General features: G+C 36.0%; 1 pseudogene across 1 annotated transcript; it reads left to right on the top strand.

Moving 5' to 3' along the window:
• Positions 1-9,751: 9,751 nt before the first annotated feature.
• Positions 9,752-19,836, top strand: LOC149787314 (uncharacterized; annotated as a pseudogene). The gene is made up of 2 exons (XR_016425148.1): positions 9,752-9,906; positions 17,728-19,836. The product of XR_016425148.1 is annotated as an uncharacterized LOC149787314 (transcript).
• Positions 19,837-21,605: the final 1,769 nt, after the last annotated feature.

Raw genomic sequence — 21,605 nt, forward strand, 5'->3', positions numbered from 1 at the left:
AGAGTGTCCAGACCGTCAAAAAAGCAAAACAGGGGCTAAAAGAGACAAAAGTCAAGATACCTGTTATCATTGTCAAGAAAACGGACATTGGTCTCCAGATTGCACTAAGAAACAGCAGGAGCAAGAAGAAGAGGGGAGTTATGGAGAGGAAGAAGAGGAAGAAAGCAGACAGGTGAAGAAAAAGAAACAGGAGAAAAAAAGAAGGGAAGAAAATGATGATGAAGAGGAGGAAAAAGTTGTGAAAGTGAAGACTTTTAAAAAAAAAGAGAGTGAAGACAGAAAAAGAAGAAGTCTATGAACTTTTTAAAGTGCTATGTGGTGTTGTGAATTGTAAAATTTGTACCAGAATAAACAGTCTATAAAACGTAAGTGTCTGTTGGTTTTGATTTCTAGAATAAAAATCTACACTCATGCACTCAATTATTCACACGTACTATAGGGGTAAAAAAGGGATTTTTTAGTTTTAATTGATGTTGGCCACTGAAATACTATCTCTTTTCGAGAGACTTGGGTGGCCCTAAAAGGGCCTTTGGGTCTTGGTGGGTTTTAAACAACAAACTTAGGAAGCAATCAGCTTTAGCTGTCTTAAGTCTTTGCCACGGCCAAGGCCTACTTCTGGATTGCGTAATATCGATGATGATGATGATTTGGTAGAAATTATTAAGGGTGGTATGGTAGGTGTTGTCACAGAGTTGGATTGTTTAGCTCGGGAAGGTCTTTTTTTCTTCGGTCGTAATAAAGAAGTCTGATACATTTGTTTCAGACTTCTTAACTCCGCTAAAATGTCTAACAGTACCGTAACGGTTTGACTTTCACCATCTTGTTTCTTTGCTGCTTCTTCTGGTTGTTTCTTTCTTACCTCTTCTTGCTGTTGTAGGAGAAAAGCTTGTTCCGCTTCCTTTTGCTGTTGTATAAATTTCTCCAATTCTTCTTTCTGTCTGTGTTTAAAATTCTCCACGTGTGGTAAAGAAGGAGAAGTTGACGAAGGTACTGGTTCAGGAACAAATTCTTGCGAAAGAAAATCCACAAAATCCCAATTCACCTCTTTTGGAAGTAAGTCCGGGTTCACTTGGGTAGTCTCCACGGTCGGTGCACCCCAATTCATTGTCTTCTGAGTTTCCGTCATGTTTATGCTCACTGTGTCGCATGGATTGACTACGCACAAACGCTAGTGCCTCTATATAGGGAATGTGACGTCACGGACTGCTCTTTTCCGATTGAACGAATGGTGACTGAATTTTTTAACGTGTGTTTGGATTGGTCAATCAACTCAATCCGTTTCGATCCTCCCTCTCCCTATAAATACTCACAGTTCGCTGCATATCTTCACCTGTTCTCGTCACCAAGATATGGACCGACGTGGAATCCTCTACTCTTGTGTCTTCAATGCTGTTTAGAACGGACTTACACATGTATGTCCGATCTACGTGGACTATTGTCAAGAAAACGGATACCTGTGTGTGGAAAAGAAGAATATACGTAGAAAGACAAGGTTGTTTAAAGAGAGTGATGATCTACGGTCCAGAAGTAAGACAGAGTTTAAGGAGAAGAAGGAGCCCTAAGCGGTGCCCTCTATGTTAACATTATGGTACGTTAACATAAAACCAAAGGCCCTTTTCAGGGCCACTCCAATGCCTCGAAAAGACATTCCCTTTCATGCCTACATTTCTTTTTTTTTTAAAATGTCTGTTGTCTATTATCTGTGTTCTATAAATCTCCCATGTTCCATAACACTATAGAGACCCACCATGTTCAATTTCCCATGTTAAATTTCCCTTGAGGCTAAACAGTCCCATATTCCCATGTTAAATTCCCCTTGAGGCAATAAGGCATCAAAAAAGTCTCCATGTTAAATTTCCATTGGGGCTATAAGGCATATACCCCTTTTTAATAGTAAAGTCCCCTTGAGGCTACATCGTCCCACTTCACTACTGTTAAACAGCCGGAAAGTTTACTCATTACTCATATATGCTAGAAATTATAGCATTACTGAGTCAAATCACAATTATTTTCTCTACATAATACATTCATTTATTTTTCAGTACTAAACATTCCATTGTTTCCAAATCCTAATTAGTAATACGTTAATCTAAAGTATCTTCAAATGGAAAGATTTTGTCGAAGGTTAACCTAAACGTTTTGGAAAAGCTAGACTGTAAACAAAACAAGGGGACATGGGTCACATAATTTAATTCCGGGCAGACATGAATGCCAGAGTACTAACTATGCTATGTCGCTAAAATAAACGGAAAGACAATCACACAATAACGATTATATTATGCAGATAAATTGTACTCTTTAAACTGATACCAAGCATTCTATATCTAAGCCAACAATAGCCACCATACAAAGAGAAGAAAACTTAAAAAATATTTGGACTACATTCTATCGGTCCAACTTATTTATGGCCAATTTTGTCAATCTTTGCTACGCTGGTTTCAACTTTAATCACGAAACTGATTTTCGTGGCAAAGAAGTATGAAAACCATCAGAAAGAAGGTAGTGTTGATGTCCCGCAAGTTGCAATTTTTGACCTAATACTTTAGAAACTCCCAAGAAAATTTGCTATATTTTCCTTAATTATAGAAAATTTTCAATGCAGCACAAACTAAATCAAAACAAAAGATGCTTTCTATATGAATATGTTTCACATGGAAAAACATGGATAAATTTAATTTTGATAGAATTGTGAACAAAATTTTGAGTTTGGCGAAAATTTTGTTGTTGTTGTTCTAGGGTTTAACGCCATTTTTCAGCACAAGATAGGCTATACATGGCGGCCAGTATTAATGGTGGAGGAAGAACCCTGGAAAACCCAGGTAAGAACCACCGACCCACGAGAAGCTACTGGCAGGCTTTCCCACGTACCCACGCTAGCCGAGCCTTGGACTCGAACCCACGCAGACAGAGGTGAGATGGCAGTGATCCGGAACGGTGAGCGCTTTAGACCACTCGGCCACTCGGGGCCCCGAAATTTTTTTTTTTTTTTTTTTTTTTGTTAACGTAAAATTAAATTTTCGTACAAATTTAAAGCATGAAACTACCAAATGTTAGACAGCAACATTACTCAATGAAAGATTTATAAGACAAAACTGGCAGCTTGGGTTTGTGCTACTAGTAAAATTTGATCCAGGGATACTGAAGCAAGACAGCTTACAATGATGGGACTATATCTGTTCACACACACACACACACACACACACACACATATATATATATATATATATATATATATATATATATATATATATATATATATATATATATATATATATATATATATATATATATTACATTCGGGGCCCCGAGTGGCCGAGTGGTCTAAAGCGCTGTCCGTTAAGGAACACAGCCATCTCACCTCTGTCTGCATGGGTTCGAGTCTCGGATTCAGCCAATGTGGGTATGTGAGAAAGCTTGCCAGTAGCTTCTCGTGGGTCGGTGGTTCTCTCCGGGGTTTTCCCGGGTTCTTCCTCCACCATTAATACTGGCCGCCATGTATAGCCTATCGTGTGCTGAAAAATGGCGTTAAAACCCAACAACAACAACAACATATATTACATTCAAATTGCACAGTATCATGTTTTATAGCAAAATTGCAAAACTTTTGCAATATGAATAAACATAAAAGGTTACGATAGGCGTCTGCATGTATTTTTCGAAGTATGGCTTCAAGGCCATTTTTTGCGATGGGGTTGTTGGGGGAGGGAATCGAAGGGACCAGGCATATACTGCACAATGGGTTGTAAAAATTCTGGGGTGAGGGCAACTGCCCAGCTACGGTCTTGAGGACTTCCAGTGAAGATGATCCTGTAATAGGTGGATCTACCTTACTGAAAAGAGGTGTTGATCTATCTCCCGATGCCAATATACCAATATGTGGTAGTGTGTACCATTCGTGGTGACCTTTAAATTCGACATGTCCTAGGAAGGTCTTGGTATCACCATCTGACTGCTGGGGAACATCTAAGCTAATCCATATATTTTGCTTTGTTCCAAATACTATGCGAGACCCAACAAGGGATTAAATATTTTTCTCAGTCTCAAAGATCAGTAACACGCAGGCAAATTAAATGAAAATGTGATAGATATGGAGATCTTGAAATGACTTTAAGTGTTGAGGTAGAGGAAAACATTAAACAGGACATAGTGACACTCAGAAATGTGAAACAATGGTCATTATTACAGTGACTATTCGTCCCCAAAATATATGACGTTACTTGAAGTATGTTTATTACAGTTACAGTTACAGGCTAAATAGCTTCTCGTGGGTCGGTGGTTCTTCCCGGGGTTTTCCAGGGTTCTTCCTCCACCAGTTATACTAGCCGCCATGTATAGCTTATCTTGTGCTGAAAAATGGCGTTAAACCCTACAACAATAACAACAACAACAACAGGCTAAATAACTAATAAGGTACACTAGCTATCTTCAAGTTTAAAGGACAGTGAGGTTAGATCCTTTGTCCAATAATTAGTAAGTAACAGTATACAAGGCAGTTAAGGAGGAAAGTGATGTACATACTCGCTTGTAAGTCGAATCCAACCTCATTCTGCGTGTGTGTGTGTGTGTGTGTGTGTGTGTGTGATTTGGATTTTTAACGTAGCTTTTAAAACAATTCAGTCGTATCGCTACGATGTCTGCAGTGTGACAGTTTTTAGTGATGTCTAGCACTGGGGCATCATGCCGCAGACATGTAGCATGATGTCCCCACCCAGTCATATTATCCTGACACCAGGCCGACCAGTCCTAACACTAACCTCTTAATGCTGAGCGCCAAGCGAGGCAGCTGTTAGTACCATTTTTGTAAGTCTTTTTGTATGACTCGACCGGGGATCGAACCCACGACCTCCCGCATCCGAGGCGGACTCTCTAACCACTAGGCCACCAGAGTGGTCCAACTTCATGCTGCACAAAGATCTGCTGTCGCATAACGCGATGGCAGACCTGCTGATGTACAATTTGTTTAGGGGTAATCAGTGGAACAAAAGACACTGACCCATATCTGCATGCGCATTATGCTACGGCAAATCAGGATTTTGTTGCTTGCATTTTGATTTGACATATAAGCGAGCTATAGACGGTGCTAAATTAAAACGATCTTATCATAATGACGTCAATTGATGGTACAAATAACTTTTTTTTTTCAAGCGCGTAGAGCTAATTATTTTGTCTGACAAATTAACTACAGGTACAAATAGATTTGGCTTCACCCACTTGATCTCAAATTGTCATCAGCCTAAAATACAAACAAGATTGGACATCTCCACATTTGGGATATCTACCATCTATTTATTAAGATCAATTGTACAAACTTGATTCAGCTGATCTGTTCAAACATTTCTGGTACATGTTAAGAGTGTCACTTAACAATCATTAAAGAGAATGATTCATTGAAACATTTGCTTAGACTACAGGACACACGGTACTAATTATATGGCAAAATGGGAACCAGTCTGGAAATTGGTACATAAAATAGAGTATATATGGGATTGACTGGCCAGGATTGGTTAATAATGTAAGTTATATGTTAGGAAATATAATTTTTCGGTAGCTTATCCTAGCTGGAAAGTGAAAAATATGAATACATTGTTTTATTGATGGAATTTCAGTCTTTTAACAGTACTGAGTTTGGAACACTCATTACTGAAATTAGCATCAGAAGCTGACATCGAGGTTTCATCTATACTGAGAAATATAGGTTTAATCATGAGCACTCTGAAATTTTAAGTTATTGAATCTTTAATATCATGGTGTTTGCATAGGTTTACTATGGGAACTGAATTAGTACCGTGAGTCATATAATGCCGCACTCTGTCCAAGCACGAAATTAAAAGATATTGCAATTCTTATTAATGATACAAATAATAGTTTGGGACATTTCAAGTTCATGAACCTTACAGATCACAACAGTAATAATGTAGAGAATGTGAAATTCTGGTCCCAGACATTCTAAAAAGCATGGTCATTTGCTGACGTGGATTATGTAACCATGTTAAGATGAATTGTACAATGTTAATAAAAATGATCTGCTTCCACATTTCTGATGCAATTTTCAGAGTGTCGGTTAGCATTTAATTACTCAGAAAGTAGAATGGTCTGTTATAATGGGATATCAGCTTATGCATAAACACCACACTCTATCAATCAATAAATCAAAAAAAAAATTGACAATAAAAAGGATTCTATTTTGTGCTATGCTTACGTCTTAATCTGCTTTCCTTCATCCAAGTTAATAAAGGAAAGGTAAAGTGTATTTTACCCCTCAAACCCATATTTCTTGTCACGTTTTTCAGTTTCTGACAGTTTAAAATGGCAGAGCAAGCAGCTTGTGTGGGCTTTACTAAAACCAATTAATCGCCATTCTCTCATTAAGTACCATGCAACTCGGTTTATAAACAATTACTAAAAGGTATACAAGCAGATATGTATTACTAATATTATCACCCCATCATAAAAATATAAATTGATTGCTTGCTGCCATAATGAATAGTATGAATGATCTCAAGCCCAAATGCCACTTGAAAGTTTTCTTCGTGTGTTTTGAACATAGGCCTTATTTGGACTTTTGAAGGACTTTTTCTTCTTCAGAAATGAAAATTATCCACTATTTGAATTTTTATATGGTGTAACAATACATGTATGATGATAACAATGAGCACCAACCCCATAAAGCCTGTTAAGTGTGAACAAATTTGAAGAAAAAAAATTAACAATTGAAATTTTTTATAATTATTTATTTCAATTTTTTAAATTCTAAATTTTTTCATTTGATAGTTCTATTGTTTAATGTCAGTATATATCAAGTATCACACTTTCTTGCCACTATCACACATTGATAAACATGGCATTCCAATTTAAAATTTGTACGTTAACACAAGAACAATATTCATACCACAGTTATACTTTCCAGTGCGTCCAAATAGTAATAAATATATTTTAATTTAAAGCATTTTTATCGATGAACTTTCGGTGAGGTTGTTATCATATATTAACCAAACTGTTTTTGAAGTTGTGATATAAACAAAACAACGTGCACACATTGCTCGCTGTGCACTGTCACCAAAATACGCACAGAAAATCACACTAAAACACTCACATTCCAAACAATAAACAAATTCTTTTAAGTCAATATCGAGAATGCCCAAATCTAAGTCAAAAATCACAACAAAACGAGGGAAAATAATACTATAAAAATATATATTCGACTGCATTCCTGGGTATTGACCCGAAAATAATAATTATGACCAGAGTCGCTTCGCTTCGGTTTGTACCTAGTATGCATCCATCCTATATATTAGATTTTGCCAGATCCGTATACATTTCATTCTTTACAATGGCAACTAAACGCTTTTGGTGATCTTACAGCGACAATAATTGCGACAAAATTAAGAAAATCAACTCTGACAATACTATCAGATAAAATAATCTTACGGAAAACACATTGTGGGAATATCTTGAAGAACATAAATAAGATTACGGCTATGAAACGTTTGGCTCCTTAAAAATACAGTTTAATGTGTTTGTCTCTATTATTTCCGTCAGAGGCAAATGGATGTGATAGATTTGTTATATAATTTGTTTGTGACCGTATGCGAGATTTATGGGGTGATCTGAACTTGCCGCCGAGTTCAACGCAAATACTCTAACTGACCTCATAAATGGTAACCAATCACTATCATACTATATAAGATAAGAATTATTTCTTTCAGACTGCATGTTCTATCGATCAAAATTAACATAAAAAAGTATAAAAAGTAGTTTAAACATAAAACGTCTTAGGTGTCTCATGTACAAATATACAGACACATCTCAAGTACAAAATATGTATGTCATTATTAAACATTAAATTATGTAAGACATTTAAAGAGTAATTTGTTCCATCTATAAATAATTCGAAAATTTAAACAAATATTGCAGGCAGCAAAGATTTCAAGATACAGTTCTTACTATCAGATATTCCTGTCATCACTGGAAACATCCTTTCTGTTTAAATCTTCCAAACTGAATACATTATATTGACACACATGGTAGAGGCACTTGTTCATCCTGGAAGTCTTAATAGTAAACGAAAACATTACTATAATTAATATCTATTTTTCTTTTCAAACATTCCCCAAAGTTTATATACTGAGGAGCGCAGTATGTTGTTATCAATCAGTTTTAAATAATCTAACATTATTGGCTATATGATGTTGAGGAAATGGGAGCTAATTGCTGTTTCAATGGACGCACCCAGGATGACCTGAGCCGATATCGAACCCGCGACCCTTTGATTACGAGTCTGATAGTCTACCAAATTTATCCCAACCGCTGCTCCACCAACCTGTCTGTCACACCTTAGAACTGAACACGTCAACAGTGAATACTTATAAGACCCAGTTAGCTTCGCACACCATATACACTTTGACATCGATAAAATTGTAGTCGTGTTAGTCTTAGAGTGGTTAAACTGCAGGCTCGATGGCCTAATGAGGCTTGCGCTCTTACAGAAAGTCAATTCTGATGTATCGTGTAGCATTATATTATCTATTGTCATAAGTATTACCGTAATCGAAAATGAAGTTGAAGAATAAAACGGACTTCTGCGAGAGGATCTATTAGCAATAAAGAAAAAAAAATTAACTTCGAAAGTACGATTTTATGTTTTATTGATTTACAAGAGCTCTTTCATGCCATTGAATACTTGACTTCTTTCAGGATATGAAAAATATCAAAATATAATAAATGGTTTACATGGTATTTTGAACCCCTCTACACAGTCTGTCTCAAAAGGTATATAAGACCTGATATATTGCATGTTTGTCTTTAATTTAATGTAATTAGTGTATCGATATCGATACCTTAATTTAAAATGTTTACGTTTCCTCTGCTGTTGTTGTAAGTACAGTCATGAAAATTATTGGCTTTACTCATGTCACTGATATTGGAGTATGCTACTCGCCAAGGCCTGCATTTATTGCAAAATGAAAGTCATATTCCAAAATTATTTTCTCTTGTTTTCGCTTAGCTTATAAGGCTATGTTTCAAATTGGAATATATATATATATATATATATATATATATATATATATATATATATATGGTAACGAAAGTTGACGTGTGATACGTCAATATTTTGAATATTCTGCATCAGAGTGCCACTCTCCTGCATTGTAGTGTGAATGTCCTGCATTGATGTACATGTGTCTCGCATTGGAAACTAAAGGATCATGCATCTGAAATTCTTATCTTCTATATTTACACTTTGAACTGGTCACATTATCTTCCTGACTGAACAAAAAATGGACAAAGACGCATATATTGCATATTTTAGATTATTTTATCTCCTCAAAGAACCGAATTTTAGTATATTTTATCTCCTCAAAGAACCAAATTTTAGATTATTTCATCTCCTCAAAGAACCAAATTCAGATTATTCCTGAAGGATTCGGAGATTATGCTTTTGTTTTTGGTTCGTTTGTTGTTTTCAAGATTTTCTCCGTTCAACATTCGTGTTTATTCATTGCTTTATTTGGAACCATCTTACGTACCCGTGCGCATGTTTGTGTGTGCATATTGGCAGCTTTATGCAACAGATAGTAAATATTATCAGAACTGATGCGCTCTACAAAGTCAGCGATATATGCAGGACTAATTTCTTACTAGTGCGCGCTACAGAGATATAAAAGATCTCTATGAACAAAGCAAATACTTAAACGTGCCAAAATTCAGGACGCACACATTCATGACTATGCTTGGTAGACAATATTTGTCCTAACCATTAAGTTATTTTCACTCTGTGGAAAGGAGCTCAGCCATAGCAAACCAATCCAATCGACCTGCGTCATTTACACCAGGAAAATACCTGGATTATAAAGTGAAAATTCCGAACGAGGCATTCTTTTTACCTGCCGATTCAAGCGCATAAAGGTATGTTTAGAGTTTTCTGTTTATTTTTGTTAAAATTGTAAGGGATAGTGAGTTCAGGCAATATTTGTGAACATTTTAGTTGTATTGACACTAGTTTTTGCTTTTAGCCATAGTAAAAGACAAAGTTAAATGGTACATAACATACACTTTGTTAACTAAAAACATTCCAACACTGTTACAGGAAGTTTTGGATTATGGGCTTAACGTCATTTTTTAGCACATGAGGAGTATCATACGAAAATAAGATAAATTAGTGTATTGTCCTTCATCCAACAAAAGTATATGACAATGACAACACAATGTATTTTCTAATATTTAATTTGTTTTCATTCGGGTTTTGCATGCTCTCTCTCTCTCTCTCTCTCTCTCTCTCTCTCGTCATCCACTTATTCCTTTTAATACATATATCATTAAATTTCTGTTATTGAAACATTTTAAATGGCATAACAACGCAAGTCATTTAGTGTGAAGGCAATTGGTTTCAAGGGTATTGCCCATGGACACACCAAGATGATTCGATCAGTAGCTGCGATTCGATCCCGTACTCCTTCGGCCGCGAATCCATAACCTGAACCATTTAGCTACTGCGGTTTCCATTTGCATTAGTTGCCTCCTACGACATAGAGGACGTCGAACTTATTCTACATGCCCGATCCCGTTGTTGGTAGATTACAACCCCGGGTACAGTAATTCAGCTTTACTAGAAACTGGGAACTGGGAGTTAAATGGCCCCTATTAAAGAAAGAAAAGCATGAATTATTAAAATATTCAGATTTTGGATAAATGGACGCAAAGTCACGCGCTTGTCTTTGCAATTGAAATCAAATAATGGGATCAGATCCAGGAATATGGATTTTTTTTAATCTTGCCAAATAGGACAACACGAGTCAAAGTAGAACACATGCCTCCTTCCCTTCTTTTCCTTTACTTCTGCTGTTAAGTTTCCTTCTTGTAAATTGAATTTTAAATGACGATGGAAATAATACTCCATAAAAACAAGGAAAGTAACAAAACTGGTGGTTTTGTTTGTTTTCTTGCTTGCTTACATTACACGCCCTACATTTGTGTAATCATTTGATGCTGCAGACTTTCTGTGTGTACGTGTGAGTGTATGTTATTTACATCTCAAACACTGGATAGCTGTAATTTAGCATGTTTAAATCCAGCAAAATTGTCGTTTATCAACATGCAGGGAAAAATTGTTTGGCAGGTGTACAACAATATATATGATTGAAATAATCGATTATATAATTATTCTCCAATAGTATTTCAGTATCGCATTTAGTTTATGTACACATTGATCTGTCTAGAAGCCTAATGAATACAATACGTCTGCACTTATTACAATGTTTTCTCCCTGTAAGAATATAAACGGTGGTTGCATAAACTTGTTACTTGCTTTTAAAGATCTGGTAATATTATTCATTTTTATTATCTTTTGTCTTGCTTTTGATTTTTTTAAATGCATATCAGCGAAAAATTAGTACTTGGAAAACGTATTCAATGAATGTAATAATGAAATTCTCGTACGTTCCCAAGATTATGTGCGCGTATACATGGAAATAATTGGTACTGCCAAGGAGTACATAGGTTAAAAACCGGTTGTATGTTTTTTTCTGTTGCCAAGGTCGACGAGAGACACAACAAGATTCAATACAATACCAGTGGTAGTAATTAGTACTCCATTTTAGTAATATATCCCACCGGCCCAAATTAAATACACACATAATGCTTCTCAAGACATCGATAAATTTCTCTTCATGTGTGTTCTAATACAAAAACAGAGGTACATACTCCACGAATGCCTGTAAATATTGGATAATGGCAAACAAAATGATTATCTGTTTCCACAATGCAAAGATCACATTATAGGCAGAGTCTCTCTTCATATTTCATTTACTAAACCTAATTCCCCTACAAATTAGACTTGAATGAATCATCACATCACCTATCTCCCCTACAAATTAGACTAGCCTACCTAAATAAAACCCATATTTCATTTACTAAACCTATCTCCCTTACAAATTAGACTTGCCTACCTAAATAAAACCCAAAGAAAATCACATAAATCTGGCTTCAGTATCCTATCCTCTGTCTCTCCATGTTATTCACCTCTTCATGTCACTTTTGTGTGTATGTGTCCTTGCATCTGGTCTGTAACATATCCAAAGAGGTCTCATTGTTGCCCACTCATTGGTTATGCCACGTCTCACCTAAACAATAACTCATTGAACATTTCTTAAAATTATGAGCCCAAATTGTAGACCTACTATTTCTACTTTCAAACAATGACACGACGGAATATCTGACATTTCAAATAAGTTCAACTAATATTTGATAGGTCAGGCAGCATGCCCATATTGGAAAGTTACGACCTAATAATCTTCGAAAATAGTTAGGACTTGATTTGCCTAACCATAAGACATATTGATAAAAATATTCATGTACTCTTTCTTTATCAGGGTTTTCACTAAAGACCCATAATTCAGAGGCATGAATCAAAATGGGCAAAATTTTATTGACAACATTTTGAAATGAAATATTACAGACACTTTTCCAAATTCAGTCAATACTTTAGGTGCTTATTAAGCCAAGTTTTTTTGTTGTTGACTTTTTATCAAATTCACATTGATGAGAAAACAATCTATAAGAATTTTCTTAAGAACTAACCTTAAGTTTCTAGTTGCCATCATTTTATAACGTCTAAAGTATGGACCATGACCTCAGTATTATCAAGATTGCCCCGAGTTTTCAATAATCACATTTGTTGTGCTATGTAAAAAAATGGATTTTATAATTGCTCTCCATCAATATTTCAGTGTTTCACATGCTTGTTCACTCACTGATCGGCCTTGAAACTTTAGGAATAAACTAATGCTAGGGGGCCCCGAGTGGCCGAGTGGTTTAAAGCGCTCTCTGTTACGGATCACTGCCATCTCACCTCTGTCTGCGTGGGTTCGAGTCTCGGATTCAGCCTATGTGGGTATGTGAGAAAGCATGCCAGTAGCTTCTCGTGGGTCGGTGGTTCTTTCCGGGGTTTTACCAGGTTCTTCCTCCACCATTAATACTGGCCGCCATGTATAGCCTATCGTGTGCTGAAAAATGACGTTAAACCCCACAACAACAACTAAAGCTAGTGTTACTGTATGCTTTCTCCTTGTAACAATACGGAAAAAATTGCAAAACCTTTCCCTGTTATCGGTAAATATTCTAAATATTCCGGTTTTATTTTGAAAATATATTGAAAGACACAATGTATTGTTTCGCTCTTTCCGAATCTTATGTCAACCAGTATGTGAAAATACTCGGTACTGTACCGGTTGTTATTCCGTTACCATGGCTGGCGAGCAACACAAATAGACTCACTGCAATACAATACTCGCTATGGAAAAAATATTCTTTACCATAATTGAACAGTTAATGGCCCCCTCTCTGTTGGACAGTCTTGCAATAATAATGTAGCGGGTATCACCCACACTGGAATAAAAGTAAAAAGTGTATATAATGTTATACCGAAATTGTTTGATGTGAACTCAATAATCTTTATGATAATATACCACCAGAGAAATATTGTAGACTTTTTTGAAAGAAAGCGGTTTATATAACAAATGTTAACGTTAGTCATACCTACATACCTACCTACATATCTACCTACCTACCTTGCTACTATCATACATACATACATACACACATACATACATACATACATACATACATACATACATACATACAGTTGCGGACTCGTTGGTCACAAACACAGATTTAACATAGCCATGTTATATACCAAGGAATTTCCACTGAAAAGCATAGTCGTGATCAGCTGGCCGTGATGCATAGGTAACAATATATCACGTGACACACATCTCGCCCACCGAAGAAAAACAATTAATTTGAAATACTACAGTAGTTGCTTTGCGCGAATCGATCAGACAGGTCGGTAAATTCAAAGGTTGCCTCTAAACTAATCCGTGCGATTGATTATTGAAGCGAAATACCTATTAATAACGGGCTAGTGAAACTTTACAGAAGAAAAATACATGTATGTTTTGGACTTGGGAATGAAGAAATGTAATTAGTGATTTAGCAGGGATATAAAAGGCGACATAGGAGACAATATATCAGGGGTAAATTGGGTTGGTATTCCAGTATTTAAAAAGGTACGCAGAACCATACTTAGAGAAAAATAGTGTATGACCCACAGTTTGATGCATATTATGGTATATCGCATTGTAATAAACTGGATTTTCCTTTATAGCATGAAAGGACAGTTGTAAACACACTAGTGTTACGTCATTACATTCCGATTTTACATTGTAAGACTAAATCTGTACGTTTATTGGAAGGATTCATACTTCCGAACATTTTGTTGTTGTTGTTGTTGTTGTTGTTTTAAATGTCAGAAGAAAACCACATCACAGATTTCAAGACAACATTATGGCGGCTCCAGTAAATCAAATCTGTTCACAAATGACACGAATTATATTTGTTTACAAAGTTTTGTGTGACACATGTGCTATCGTTTTTATACGTAGTAAATTATATTGATGCTTGTCTAAAGACACATTAATAGGTATATGTTTAGTCTAAACATATTTTCTTGCTGTGTCCAAGAAGTAATTTGGGTCGGGCAACAAGTTCTGCAACATTTATACACAAAGCCGAGTATATGGGGCCGGAAGTAACACGTTAATATTTTATCGTTATCATGTATTAACAGTGACACGTCCCTGTGCTGTAGCCTTATATAATCATTATCCATTGTCGCCCGCACAAGGGGCAAGGGGGCACTGCCTCCTTTCCTGGAGTTTACCTCACATGTTCATCATAGTAACTGGTATGCAATAATCATGCTTACGGATAATAACATTGTTCTTGGTTTAATGAATTTGCAGCCCTTTCACCTTTCTGATCAGTAGACACACTGCGCGGCCCTTTCCCCTTTCTGATCAGTAGACACACTACTCGGCCATTTCCCCTTTCTGATTAGTAGACACTACTACGCGGCCCTTTCCCCTTTCTGATCAATAGACACACTACGCGGCCCTAAAGAGGAAATTCGACGACTCTCGTTTCCATCTCACAATGTTTCATCTTTTCAACCATCTTATGTTTTGCCACCCTTTTTAGTTTTCCGCTAACCGGGCTTTTCAGACATTTTCTTTGTGTAGTGAGCATTCGAGTCAAATTTTGTAAACTTAACGATTGCGTTTCTGGTGTGTTCTTTTGATCTCTGTGTCAGTGGATTCTTTAAGAACTTGTATAAGACGATTATACTTCATTTAGAGTATCAGTCAGTATCGGAATGAATGAATTTTTTCTGTTGCAATGTTTAACTGATACTTACCTTTATCGTTCAGGGCACTTCGTAGGCTCAGAATCTGCCCGCGAACGTTCCATCTGTCACCAGCACATTTGCATATGTTGCGTATGATAGGTGTTGCGTATGATAATTGATAGGAGTTGCGTTTGATAATTGATGGGTGTTGCGTTTGATAATTGATAGGTGTTGCGTTTGATAGGTGTTTTGATCGCATTGTTTACAGATTCGGCATATTTGTTCGTCCATGGTTGGTAGATAATTTCATTTCTGATTGACATAATAACACAAGTTTTGAATTTGTTTGCTAAAGTATATTCCACTGATCCCAGTAATTCTACGTTGTTGTTTTTTTTTTAAATTTAAAGTAGACCGATAGATTGCTTAGTCTCGTTTCAATTTCGATTTTGTCGCTGCTAAACATCCATGATCCACCAACACCAACGACTAGCTTAACAATATTTTGGTCACACACACACACACACACGAACGCGCACACATACATCCCGGTCGATTGTTGAATGTTTCCTCTTGATTGTAGAAGATTGTGATATTGCTGTGGTTGTTTGTGATAGATGGTGGCTACAGTCGGGGGGACTACATACAGGAGAGGGAGAGAGGACCATGAGCAAAATCATGTCACTGTGATGATGACATGAGAACTGGAACTAGAACAGTGCGCAGCAGAGGTGACAAAGTGATCATTTCGCGAAATAACGTTCGCCGAATACTTTCGTCATGTTTCTTATGTACGACTTTGTACCCGGATACGCGTGTTTCAATAATGAGACCTAAGTAATTTTTTTGCAAGTGTTCGTTACATATTTATGTAATTTTTGGGTTACTCTTAAACAAGCTTAAATCGGCAGCAGTTTTCATGTTGAGAGAGAGAGAGAGAGAGAGAGAGATCAACAGGCACCCCGGACATTTAAATCTATAACGTATTTTGTGTGTTGCTCTCTCAGCACTATTTTTAAATTTATTTATCTATACAAACATAACGTAAACATTCAAATGCGTAATTATACATTTTACTTAGTTCATTAAACAAAAAAAATTAATACCTGAGATATTTAATCATCAGTTTTACTTTAATTCCATAATAAAAACAAAGAAGTAAAATGACAACTCGTATACAGTATGCCAGGGGCAAGAAATGCTAATATTCAGAGATGAGCGTTCTTGTCAGAGTGTTGTTGAATGGTGAATCGTGAAATGGTTCCTTTGCCACCTCAGCTGCGCCCTGATCAGCATTACCATTATTTACTGAAATGGAATCTATCTTTAATATTTGAACACACACACACACACACACACACACACACACACACGCTTATGTGGGAACACTGTTATGATAGAAAATTAAAAGCTTTTGAAAGTTTGACTATAGGGTGCACAGTGCGCGGTACAAAAAAATTAATGAGACTATTTAAGGTGAACATTAAAATACCAGCGTAAATACTCCGAAGCCTACATATGACTTTGGTAATCGAATAAAGAAGCTATCACTCTAACAAAGGGGGGGGGGGTGTATAGTAAGTGAGATTTAAATTCTGCTGAAAAACATATTATAGAGAACACGTAAAATTTCGTATATTAAAATTTTCTACATCGAGTCTTTAGCTAATTGTAGAGGAATTTTGGTATTTATATTTTTTTATAATTATCATTTGTCAAATACATTTTTTTTAAATGTTTGAAAAATATGAATACATGTGGTTTCTTCTTATAATTAGTTGTACATTTTTTATTAGGCTATTCGGACATCTCTAAACAGTCGTTCTCAACTATATGTTACAAAGAGCCATCCGAATGCATTTGGTCTTAATGTGCATTCTTCCTAACGTTTACAAACATATTGTTAAAAAAGAACAATAGAAAAAAATTCATCTTGGATGATATCTTAGCGAATAGATTAATAGTCCAACAATGGAGAGAATTTACATAATCTGGTGATTAAATGTTGTACAGAGTAGAAACTTCATATGATCGTTCTTTCTTTGCAAAGAAGCTTCTGATTTATTTATTTACTATGCGTCTTTGTCGGAAAAAGGCTAGACAAAGCGATGCTGATATCGTTTGTGGCATGAACTAAATGCAAAAGTTTTTGTGAAATCCCATAACATTAAAAACTGCCAATAGGAATTTGATAAAACCTGCTACATTTATTATTGTGAGATTTGGAATCGATTTATTTATAACAATGTCATTCCCACCCTACTGGAGAAAGGTTCGGGCAGGTCAATGGTGACCTGTAATGTTTATATATTTTTTTCTTTAATTCAAAACAAATTTATGTTATGATGCATGATTTTATCTTGGAAATATTGCATACATATAGCGTTAATGCGTTTTTAAGCTACATGAAAAGACCAGCATAGGAAACAATTATGTAAACCTAGGGCTATCCATCTACGCTTTAAAACTATGTTAATGATTATGTTCGATATGACTTTTTTCTTACTACTTTGTTTTTATTTAAAAAGAAAATTTTCTCTCTTCAGACAAAGATGAGCCAAGGTGCTGAAGGAACAAGTACCACTAAGAAAGTCCTGGTCACTGGAGGAGCTGGATATTTAGGGTCCACTTTAGCCCCTTTGTTGTTGAATGAAGGATATGACGTCACGATCTATGACATCTTCTTCTGGGGAGTAACTCCCATAATACACTTTGCCGATAAACCCAATCTGCACGTGATTCGTGGGGACGTCCGGGACAAGTCTCATCTTGCAGAGGTCATGAGTGATAAAGACGCCATCGTTCATTTGGCCGCCATCGTTGGTTATCCGGCATGTGATAAAGACCCACAGCTTGCAATTGAAACCAACATTAATGGCACGCGCAACATTATCGAATTGAAGCGTCCTGATCAGATCTTGGTTTATGCCAGCACGGGCTCCTGCTATGGGGCTGTAGATGGCATCTGCACGGAAGAAACAACCATCAGTCCACTTACCTTATATGGAAGTAGCAAAGCCGAGAGCGAGAAATTAGTCCGTGAAGCTGGAGGTATTGCACTTCGTTTGGCGACAGTGTTTGGACTATCAGCCCGTTTGCGCTTAGACCTTCTAATTAACGATCTTACGTACAAAGCTCTGACGCTAAAAGAGTTCGATCTGTACGAAGGTAACTTCCGCCGCACCTTCTTGCACGTGAAAGATGCTGCACGTGCATTTTTGTTTGCGATCCAGAACGCTGATGTTATGAAGGGCCAAGCCTACAACGTGGGCGATGAAAAAATGAATATGACGAAATCTCAGGTTGCCAAAACCATTCAAGCCAATGTAAAAGGATGCTTTATTACAGAATCTGGATCAGGCGAGGACAAAGACAAACGAGACTATGAAGTGTCTTACGAGAAGATCAGGAAGCTTGGCTACAACTCAACAATCAGTGTGGAGGAGGGCATTCTGGACATGTTGAAAGTGCTACCCTTCCTTCCACCCTCTGAAATCAGCAAGTGCAAGAATGCTTAAGAAACGTAACTTCAATTACTAGGCTTTGTGATATATTCTTCACTTTGAAACTTAAAAATCCAAGTCTGCGAGTTAAAAATGCATGAAGCAGACGCATTTTTATTCACAAGAATGTCTCGTCAATTTAAGTTTTTTCAAACCCTTTTCTTTTGTGAACATTTTAATTGTATGAAACATCATTTTCACTCTTTTATCTTAAGCTGGCAGGAAACATTTATATCACGTGTTTGGTCTTCATGTGCCTTTTAAAATCCGCCATGACATGCCTGGATGATTGAACATGTAAGGTAGAATACATCAAATATGTATCCACTGTTTCAGTAAGCTAGTATCTAATAAAACTGATATTGAACAACATAATGGATGGCGAATTACAATGACTCTTCTATTAAAGCTCAACACTGTTTGATTCAATAGTCTAATGGGACCATGTTGTCAAGTTTACGACAACTTTGTTTTCCTAACACATGACTGATTTAAATGGTCCTTGTACTCGACGAGCGCATTATCGAATAGATTGGGTTGTGTCATGCGCACCTTCTAAATATATGCGGTTGTGTAAAAATAAGGAGGGGGACCTACTTCTAGAGAGCACACCATCAGTTGGATCGGCGTGACACTCATCGATTTCTTACATTTCACGTATTATGCCATGACATTTAAACGTTTTGAGTTGTATCCCGTATCTTCTCGTCTTGATATTGATACGATTGCTACAAGGTTGAACGAAATTGCATATAAGCTGTGCAAACATTTCATAGAAAAATAATTTGTTTCCATGTTGTTTATATGATTTGAAAATGTTGTGAAGAAATACTTTCCTTGCATAATATAACACTATTGTGTGTTCCTTACTATTGATCTTCTATGTAATTTTAATTAACGTGCCTTCCTCATACTTCTACAAAATAATACGTAATTCTGGAGAAAACTCTTTTTTGTAAATTGTTTATTATAGGACCTCTATTTTCTAACAGTTAAAGTATCTTGAAATATTGTCAATTTTTATTGTTGTTATTGTGTCTGTGATTTTAAATATCAGAAAACATTCCAGTTCTTTCACCGGGAACATGCTTAGTTCAATGTTTGTACTTTTTTATATCAATAAAGCAATGGAAATGTTTTGAAAATCGCAAATACTGTTTGTCGCAATTTCTTTCTCTAATATATGTACCCAACCTATATACTGACAGCCATATGGTGTTTTGCACAAGTGCTACACTCATACCCACACGTATACACATACATACAAACTTACTTAATGAAGTTCTGAATTTTTTTAATTTCCTGCTTGTTACCCCTGGCACAACCCTATTTATTAATGCCGGGTTTCTTATTTTTATTATATGCATATTTAGTAATGCATGGTTTCTTATTTTTATTATATGCATATTTAGTAATGCTGGCTTTCTTATTTGTATTATATGCCTATTTAGTAATGCTGGGTTTTTATTTTTATTATCTGCCTATTTAGTAATGCTGGGCTTCTTATTTTTATTTTGTGCCTATTTAGTAAAGCTGGGTTTCTTATTTTTATTATATACCTATTTAGTAAAGCTGGGTTTCTTATTTTTATTATATGCCTATTTAGTAAAGCTGGGTTTCTTATTTTCATTGTATGACCATCTTTAACAAGAAGTACGTGCAGTGGTGTAGTGCTAAATAAAGAAATGAGAGAACGCAATAAAGAAGTGAGGAAAAAGCATGTTACTCTGATGCTTGGGGCAATGGCGACGCAAAGTAAGCGAACGCGCAAAAAAGTAAGGGAACGCGCACAAAAGTAAGGGAACGCGGTTCCCACGCATTCGCTCAGCAATACACCTTTGCATACCAGGACTTAGTGATGCAAACATTTTTTTTTAAATTGTTTTTTTTTTCGTGTGGCATTAGAGGCGGTAAAATCCCAAGCACCTAGATTTCCGTATCTGTCATCAACCAGCATCATATAATACCAGTTATAGAATAGGAGCAGAACGGAACAGAAGAGCAAATGTATTTCAAACACATTGTCTTATTCATGTAACAATCTGAAGTTTCTCTTTGTGGACACGTGTAACGTAATACTTCAAAGTCGTTGTGGTACATTATTAAATTAATGCATTTTGTCGTGTGATTAATTATATCTTTCATTTGTATGAAATGTATCGGTCATTACTTGATTTTTCATTAAGATTTCTTTAAGCTATGGCTTGCAAATTATATCAATTTTTAAACTCTCGATATTTCATTCGAAAACGAAATTCTGTTACTAAGTGTTGAGTGGTAAAGTTTTAAAAGCCCATGAAGGATAATTTAATCTTGAAGTTAATCTAATGGTTTTATATTGGAACTATAATTTATAGGATGATGAGGCTTTATTAATTAAATAACGATTCTTTTCTTTGTGTACTGTTTATGAATGGCCTGAATTCCGTGTAAGTTGATGCAACACTCGTAAATGATTATAAACTGTGACGACAACTCGGATTGCTTTAAAATATGTGCCCGAAGATGAGATTGGAAAAAATACAAAATGTGTCTGGATGCTTTTCTTGGCACTTTCGCCGGCAGCAAATGGTTAATGAGAGTAATGAATAATAGTGAAAGGTCAAGGTTAGATAAGGGAAAATTTTGTCCCCAAATCAGATTAATATGAACTCATAGATGATAGAGATCCCACTCTTTTCCAAAAGTTTATATGTAATTCTTATCCGGGTCGCCTTTAATAAAGAAAATATCTTATTAAAAAGCAAATGGTTTTCTCCTCTAGCATGGAGTCTTTTTTCTCCTCAAATGGAGTCTAGCATGGAGTCTTTTTTTTTTCTCCTCTAGCATGGAGTCTTTCTTCTCCTCTAGCATGGAGTCTTTTATTCTCCTATAGCATGGAGTCTTTTTTTCTCCTCTAGCATGGAGTCTTTTTTTTCTCC

The sequence above is a fragment of the Sinohyriopsis cumingii genome, chromosome 12 (assembly GCF_028554795.1).
Source record: "Sinohyriopsis cumingii isolate HCF-2022 chromosome 12, ASM2855479v2, whole genome shotgun sequence".
Lineage (NCBI taxonomy): Eukaryota > Metazoa > Mollusca > Bivalvia > Unionida > Unionidae > Sinohyriopsis > Sinohyriopsis cumingii.